This window comes from Hevea brasiliensis, chromosome 14 (genome assembly GCF_030052815.1).
Source record: "Hevea brasiliensis isolate MT/VB/25A 57/8 chromosome 14, ASM3005281v1, whole genome shotgun sequence".
Taxonomy (NCBI): Eukaryota; Viridiplantae; Streptophyta; class Magnoliopsida; order Malpighiales; family Euphorbiaceae; genus Hevea; species Hevea brasiliensis.
Window position 1 is genome coordinate 313,605 of NC_079506.1, and position 9,834 is coordinate 323,438.

A 9,834-nucleotide genomic window follows, 5' to 3' on the forward strand; every position below is an offset into this window, starting at 1 on the left:
AGAAGATTGGCTATTAGTGCAAAATTTCTATAATGGATTACTACCCTCTACAAGAAGCACAATTGATTCAGCTGCAGAGGGTAATCTAATGGAGAAAATAGTAACACAAGCACTTGAACTGCTAGAAAGGGTTGCATACCATAATTATGAGTGGTCAAATGAAAGAGGAAATGCAAGGAAAACTGTAGGGGTCCTAGAAGTAGATGCCCTAAGCATGATAAATGCTTAGTTTGATCAGCTCACAAAGAAACTCAAAAGAATGCAAGCCAACGCAGTTGGTACAAATAATCAACATGAGGACAGCTATGGAGGAGGATTCATGAGTTCAGAATACAACAATTTCAATGAAACCTCCATAGAACAGATGAACTATGTGAATAATGGAGGAAACTTCAACCAGACACAGCCCAACAATCTATATTCAAATACTTACAACCCTAGATGGAGGAACCACCCAAATTTCTCATGATCCAATCAGCAGAACCAACCAATAAACAAGCAACAAGGGTACAAACCACGAGCAACCCCTAGATTTCAAAATAGAGGTCAAAACTTTGCACAGCCATCACTACCTCTCCAACCTCAACAACCTGAATTGAAAATGACCATGGAAACCATGATGGAAGGATTCCTAGCAGGTCAACAACAACAAAATGAATTGATTAAACAGCTGCCTCCCAGAGTGGACCAACTTGCTACTCATAACAAGATGCTAGAGAATCAAATCGCTCAGCAAGCAAGTTCTTCAAGTAAGGCTGCTGGCAAACTACCTAGCCAACCAGAAATGAACCCAAGGGAGCATTGTAAGGTAGTTACACTGAGGAGTGGGAGATGAAGGAACGGAAGCGTGAAAAACACAAGTTTATACCATTGAATTCAAAAATTTTCACCTAGGGTCACATGCATCATGCAAGATTTATTTTTATCTATTTGATTTCAATGATAAACAACATATTAAAACTCTTTTAATATGTTTTTTTTAATATGTTGTTTCGATCTGTATTTGCCATTTAAGATTTTAAAATTAATCAGATTAATTTTAGAACCCTAGATTAAATCAAGAACGATTACACTAACCTCTTGATGCACTGCAGCATGTCTGTGCCTTTGAGATTCATCTTCAGGACACCAGATGTTGTCCCTCTAGCTTGTCCACACCAAGAACACCTATGGCAACGCTTGAATAGCTTCTAAAGCTTTTTCTATTAATTAGAAATTCAAGTTCTGCCTTTTAAGAGATTAAAGATGTAAACAGGACACTAGAAACAATTTCTAGTGTTCTTAATTCAAGAGATTGATGGCTAATCTCTTTGAATTGATGAGAGATGAAGAAGAATAGATGGAGAGCCTCAAAATGGCGTGACAAAGGAGGAGTGGCTGCTGGTTGCTTTTCTTTTTTCATAACAGCACTTATATAGCTAGGTTAACACATTAAACCCTTGCCACATGTCACCCTTTGATTAGCTCTAGGTTTAAGTGACTCAATCACATTGTGCCAAGTGTCAAACCTATATTTAATCTTAATATTAATTATCTTACATGATTAAAAACATTTGGCAAGCTTATGTGTAATCCCATGTGTCACCATCTCATGGTGCCACGTGTCACACCGTGAAATGACCAAAATGCCCATGTGTCTTAATTTTGAGTTCTCAGCCCAAAATAATTATTTCTCTTCTTCTAATCAATTTATATCAAATATAAATTAATTAATTAATCTCTATTAATTAATTTCTCATTAATCAAATTCATATTTAAACACTTTAAATATAAATTTAACTTATACTACACATCCAATAATCTAGATTTGGTTTTAAGTCATGCTAGGGACTTTGCAATCTAATTGCAAACTAAACCTATTTAATTAATCAATTAAACTCTTTAATTAATTAATTAAATCATATTTAATTAGGTGATAACTGTGTACGTGTGTGACTTACTAGGCTCATCACTAATTGGCAATGAGAAATGATATCAACTCTTAATATCATCAGAACTCTTTCTTACCATAAATGATTTCTCTAAATCATTTTATGCACCTCATAGACCATGGTTAACACCTAGCATAGCATGCCATGGCCACCCAATTAGTAATAAGGTTTACCTTAAATGAACCTATAATCATATGTTACCATGCACTAGAATCTTTCTGTTACAAAATCCCAACTCAAGCTGGAGTCATGGTTTATGTCAAACTCCATTTGCTATGAATATTATGTTCTCTTTTAATTCCAGTTATTGATTAAAAAGATTTTTCTCATTAGAAACTCTTTTCTGAATAAATCTATCTGTCCTGGCCAGGAACTTGAAACATCAAGAACAATTAAATGAACATAGGATTTTATCTCTATTTACTTAGAGGAACAAATTCCATCTTGATCAACACCTACCTCCATATATAACTAGTAGGAGCCAACACATGCCCATATACCCATACATAGTACAATTTTGAAAGCAGTATCAAACTCAAACCACCTATATACAAGATAACTGTGCTATCTTAGATCTAAAGATTATATGCACTGATATGATTTATGACAAAACATTGACAAGAGTAAACTCCATGTGCTTGTCATAAGTGTCACTGGTTTGGCCTACTTATCATTTATAAGTGCCTATCATGTTTGTCATATGACATGAGACTCACCATTCCATCTTATTTATATCTCATATAAATAACTTGGTAACAAACATGAATACAATCTTTCTGGATAAGTCATGTCCTTATTATGAAGTATCCTCGATTGTGAACCTATTTATGATACTTTGTACTAGAAATACTGTCACTCATATTCTTAACAACTTAAGAATAGAATTTCTAACAAAATATCAATGGACCTTTTCTATTACACATAAATATATTATGTAAACGGAAAAGTGGAAATGCCTTTTATTAATAAAATATGTATAAGATACATACTAAATGATATGCTCTAGGGCATACTACTAACAATCTCCCACTAGCACTAGAGCCATTCATTACAATACCTTAGACCCATCTTCTCAAGATGTCGGTCTAATTGAGCTTGTGACAAAAGCTTAGTGAATGGATCAGCTGGATATTTTAGTTGATGTTATTTTTCTGCATGGCTATATCGCCTTGCCCAACTATATCTCTGATAATGTGGTAGTGCCTTTCTATGTGTTTGGATTTTGGGTGAGACCTTAGTTCCTTAGCCTGTATGACTGCTCCATTGTTGTCACAGTGTAGTGGAACTGCTGACTCAATGGAAGGAACTACTATAAGTTCTGTCACGAACTTCTTTATCCAAACAGCTTCCTTTGCAGATCTCGATGCAAAGAATATACTCGATCTGTAGTGGAATCTGCAATGTGCTCTGTTTGGAACTCTTCCAACTGACTGCACCTCCATTACAAATGAACACATATCCAGAGGTAGACTTTCTATCATCGATATCTGATTGGAAGTCAGAATCAGTATAACCATCCAATTGCAAGTCTCCACCTCCATAAATCAAGAATAAATCCTTAGTTCTTCTCAAGTACTTAAGGATATTCTTGACTATCGATGTTCCAAACCCGATTGGATTGATACCGCTAGTCAAACTAACAAAGATATGCGATATCCGCCTAGTACACAACATTGCATACATTAAACTTCCAATAGCCGAAGCATATGGAATCCTGGCCATCTTATCTCTTTCTTCAGGTGTCTTTGGAGACATCTCTTTAGAAAGGTGGATACCATGTCTCACTAGTAACAATCCTCTCTTGGAATCAAGCATGTTAAACCTCTTTAACACCTTTTTCCAAGTATAGACTTTGGGATAAACCAATTATTCTTTTCACTCTATCTCTATAGATGCGAATCCCAAGAATATAGGTTGCCTCCCCTAAGTCTTTCATGGAGAATGTATTTGACAACCATACCTTTATAGTTGTCAACATACCTGTGTCATTACCCATCAACAGTATGTCATCCACATATAAGACAAGGAAAGTGATAGCATTTCACATTAACCTTCTTATATACACATGGCTCATCCTCATTTTTTATAAAACCAAAGGATTTAATGGCTTCATCAAAACGGATGTTCCATCTCCTCGAAGCTTGTTTCAACCCATAAATGGATCGCTTTAACTTGCATACCTTGGAACCATCTTGGGATTCAAAACCCCTAGGTTGTTCCATGAAAATGTTTTCTTCAATGTATCCATTGAGAAAAGGCTTTTGACATCCATCTGCCAAATCTCATAATCATAGTATGCAGCTATTGCTAATAAAATCCTAATTGATTTGAGCATGGCAACAGGCGAGAAAGTCTCCTCATAGTCGACTCCTTGCCTTTGGCGAAACCCTTTCACTACTAGCCTTGCCTTATAAGTCTCTACCTTTCCATCAGAACCAATTTTCTTCTTGAATATCCATTTGTTCCTTATAGGTACAATACCTTTAGGTGGGTCAACAAGATCCCAAACTTGATTCTTATACATGGAATCAATCTCGGATTTCATAGCATCAATCCATTTTGAAGAGTCTATATCTGATATAGCTTCTTCATAGGTAAGTGGATCATTTCCATGATCTACTTCTTCATGAGTAGACAACTCTTGTTCTTCTTCATGAAGGAAACCATATATCACTGGTGGATGAGATACCTTGGTTGTTCTATGAGGAACAGCTGTAGATGTTTCATCAACGGGTATAGGTTGACTAGATGGATCTATATCCATCTGATCTGTTGGTTAGTCAGAATTCTCCAATTCTAACTCTATTTGCCTTCCTTTGCCTCCTTCTTGAACAAATTGTTGTTCAAGAAATGTGGCATCTCTACTTATCACATCCTTTTGTGAAGTAGGCAAATAAAAATAATATCCAAAACTATCTTTTGGATATCCAACAAATCGACCTTTTTTTTTATCTGGTCTCCAATTTATCAGTGTTCAGCTTTTTGATATAAGCTGGACAACCCCAAATCTTAACATGCTTAAGACTTGGTTTTCTTCCATGCCATATCTCATAAGGTGTGAAAGAAACTGATTTTGATGGAATCCTATTCAGAATATACGAAGTTGATTCTAATGCAAATCCCCAAAATGAGATTGGCATATCAGTATAGCTCATCATACTACGTACCATATCCAATAGGGTACGATTTCTCCTTTCAAATACACCATTCAGCTGTGGCGTTCCTGGAGGAGTCAGCTGGGAAACAATGCCGTGCTCTCTCAAGTATTCATCAAATTCAGTACTCAAATATTCACCTCCACGATCTGATCGAAGAGCTTTAATATTCTTTCCTGTTTGATTTTCTACTTCATATTTAAATTCTTTGAACTTTTCAAAGGATTCATATTTGTATTTCATCAAATACAAATACCCAAATCTTGATTTATCATAAGTAAAGGTAATAAAATAATGAAAGCCCCCTCTAGCCATTTCTTTAAATGGACCACATACATCACTATGTATTAGCTCCAAAATATTTTCAGCTCTTAGCCCTTTTCCAACGGAGGGTGATCTAGTCATTTTGCCCTGAAGGTAAGATTCACAAGTTGGAGTAGGCTTAAAGCCCAATGAGGATAAAATCCCCATTTTCTCCAATTTTGTAATCCTATCTTCTGCAACATGACATAACCTTAAGTACCAAATATATTTTGAACTTGAGTTGGTTTTCACCATGGCATTGCATTCATTTAGATTGCTATACTCTGGCCAGTGGAAACACTTTCTTACGGTAATGGAAACACTTTCTGCTTGGCGTGGAAACACTTTCCTTTGCCTTTGTCGCTTTGGTCTTCCTTTCTGCTTAGCTATTTTCTTGGAAGGAGCAGAATCGAGGTTTCTTTTCTTATTGCCCTTCTTCTTGTTGGACTTTCCAGTGAAGAAGACGCAATCAAAGCTACCTCTTTTCCTTTATTGCCCGACATATTCTTTTGGGCAATAACTAGCATGTTGAGTAAACCAGCTAAGGTGCATTCCTGTTTAGTCATATGGAAATTTGTCACAAAATTCCCAAAAGACTCAGAAAGGGACTGAAGGATCAAATCCGTCTGTAGTTGGAAATCCATGTTGAAGTCAAGATGTTCCAATCGCTCAATCACCAATCATCTTGTGGACATAATCCCCAACATTCTATCCTCGACATCCTCATGCGAACAAATTGCCTAGATATCTCATACCTAGCATTCCTACTGTGCTCACCATACAACTCTTGTAGTTGAAGGATGATCTCACTTGCACTCTGCATGTTCTCATGCTGCTTCTATAACTCATTACTCATGGAAGCAAGCATGTAACACTTAGCTCTCATATCATGCTCCTTCCACTTGTCCAAAGTTTCATGTTCCTTTTGAGTGGCCTCTGGAGGTAAGGGATCAGGAACATTTGAATCTAGAACATATCCTATATGTTCAAGGTTCAGGACAATTTTCAAATTTCTTAGCCAATCAGAGAGATTAGGTCCTGTCAACCTATTGCGATCAATTATGCTTGCAAGGATATTGGATGGTGGTGGTTGTTCTGTGCTCATTATTATCAGAAAATTAATTGCAGAAATAACCAAATTAATTAGTAAATGTATCATGTAATTAACCAAAATAATTATGGTCTTTTAATCAAATTGGTCCTCCCACTAACTTAGCGAATCCTACACTTCCAAAGTAGAAAACGAAAATCCTAGTTGGATGGATTTCTAGTGGGTGATTGAATTCTTATAATTCTATTGATCATCCTCAGGTACATCCGTTATTGGAATTACAATAAACTATAAGTGAGCAACTCCTTGCCCATCACATCTCATGTGAGGTTCAATCCTTTACCTAGCCCCTAATGCTCAAAATCTCAGGTACATCCATTATTGACTTATCTTGCATTAGTTAAGTTAATCCCATTGAGCCAGTAATTATGCAAATAATTTTAATGTCCTCAGGTACATCCAATATTGGCCACCAAACCATTTACATATTTACAAAATCTCATGCTTAACAATTATTCTTAAGAAAATCTCTTAAATTAATTGCATCTCATGCAAATATTTAAAATTTCTTAAAATAATTGCCTCAATGGAGGGCCTATGTTATAATTACTTTAATTATAGCATTTCCAACTTAATCATTTGTTTGGAAGATTTTATAGTCATCCTAATTACTATTAAGGTCTCACTTGGCACATTATCCATTTAGCATGCATATATCATATAATTGCATACATTCCCATGCATCTCATGCATTCATGGATAAGCAGTAAAAATGGTATGATCATGAACTTTCTAAGGGATTCAATTCTGAGCCACCAAGAATTGAATCAGGGCATTCCTAGGTGCATTTCATTCATTCATTTTACAAGAGTTGCTGAAGGAGTACATAATCAACACTTGATCTTGAATTCCTCCCACTGGTCCCACTAATGCTCTTGACCTCCTTGAACTTCTTGCAATCCAATTACATAGTAATCCTTGGCATACTAAGGCGAATTTACAAGAACTTAAATAAATGAAATTACAAACCAAAATTATTAAAAACTTAATAATACATGCCCAAAATAAATTAAAATAAATTAATTAATTTACAATCCTAAAGAAACATAAAAGAAATAAATCCAATAACATTGGTCTTTTATAGTCCATGATCATCCATCATGCATATCACTATTTAACAATTAAATAAAACATACATACTTAAATTAAATTGAATATCTCATATTCAACTTAAAAATCCATATTTGAATATGATTCAAATAAATTTAAAAATTCAGATTTGAATCTCATTCAAACAAATTTAAAAATTCATATTTGAATCACATTCAAACAACCTTAAAATTTCAGATTTGAATTACATTCAAACATTTTTTAAAAAATCAGATTTGAATCACATTCAAACATTTTTTAAAAAATCATATCTGAATATTATTCAATCAACTTTAAAAAATCAGATTTAAATATGATTCAAACAACTTTAAAAATTCAGATTTGAATCACATTCAAACAACTTTTAAAATTCAGATTTGAATCACATTCAAACAATTTTTAAAATTCTGATTTGAATCATAATTTAATTGTGTGATTAAAACTACTAATTAAACACTTTAATTAGTCAAAGAATAGGCCTTAGATCATACAACAATTGCAGAATTAAAAGCCAAACCTTGAACCACCCATGGAAGCCAAACCATGTGCACCATTGATGGTGTTTTCCAAGCATGCCGCCACACCTCCATTGCAACCAGCAATGGATAAATCATCTCATGATCAAAACACACAATTAATTATATAATCAACAATCTAAATGGCAAATATAGTGGCTCTGATACCAATTGAAGGAATGGAAGCGTGAAAAACACAAGTTTATACCATTGAATTCAAAAATTTTCACCTAGGGTCACATGCATCATGCAAGATTTATTTTTATCTATTTGATTTCAATGATAAACAACATACTAAAACTCTTTTAATATGTTTTTCGGATCTGTATTTGCCATTTAAGATTTTAAAATTAATCAGATTAATTTTAGACCCTAGATTAAATCAATAACGATTACACTAACATCTTGATGCACTACAAATGTCTGCGCCTTTGAGATTCGCCTTCGTGACACCAGATGTTGTCCCTCTAGCTTGTCCACACCAAGAACACCTATGGCAGCCCTTGAACAGCTTCTAAAGCTTTTTCTATTAATTAGAAATTTAAGTTCTGCCTTTTAAGAAATTAAAGATGTAAACAGGACACTAGAAACAATTTCTAATGTTCTTAATTCAAGAGATTGATAATCTCTTTGAATTGATGAGAGATGAAGAAGAATAGATGGAGAACCTCAAAAAGGCGTGACAAAGGAGGAGTGGCTGCTGGTTGATTTTCTTTTTTCATAACAACACTTATATAGCTAGGTTAACACATTAAACCCTTGCCACATGTCACCCTTTGATTAGCTCTAGGTTTAAGTGACCCAATCTCATTGTGCCAAGTGTCAAACCTATATTTAATCTTAATATTAATCATCTTACATGATTAAAAACAATTGGCAAGCTTATGTGTAATCCGATGTGTCACCATCTCATGGTGCCACGTGTCACACTGTGAAATGACCAAAATGCCCCTGTGTCTTAATTTTGAGTTCTCAACCCAAAATAATTATTTCTCTTCTTCTAATCAATTTATATCAAATATAAATTAATTAATTAATCTTTATTAATTAATTTCTCATTAATTAAATTCATATTTAAACACTTTAAATATATATTTAACTTATACTACACATCCAATAATCTAGATTTGGTTTCAAGTCATGCTAGGGACTTTGTAATCTAATTGCAAACTAAACCTATTTAATTAATCAATTAAACTCTTTAATTAATTAATTAAATCATATTTAATTAGGTGATAACTTGTGTATGTGTGTGACTTACTAGGCTCATCACTAATTGGCAATGAGACATGATATCAACTCTTAATATCATCAGAACTCTTTCTTACCATAAATGATTTCTCTAAATCATTGTATGCACCTCATAGACCATGGTTAACACCTAGCATAGCATGACATGGCCACCCAATTAGTAATAAGGTTTACCTTAAATGAACCTATAATCATATGTTACCATGCACTAAAATCTCTCTGTTACAAATCCCAACTCAAGTCGGAGTCATGGTTTATGTCAAACTCCATTTGCTATGAATATTATGTTCTCTTTTAATTCCAATTCTGATTAAAAGATTTTCTCATCAAACTCTTTTCTAAATAAATCTATCTGTCTCAAGGAACTTAAAACATCAAGAACAATTAAACGAACATAGATTTTATCTCTATTTACTTAGAGGAACAGATTCCATCTTGATCAACACCTACCTCCATATATAACTAGTAGGAGCCAACAC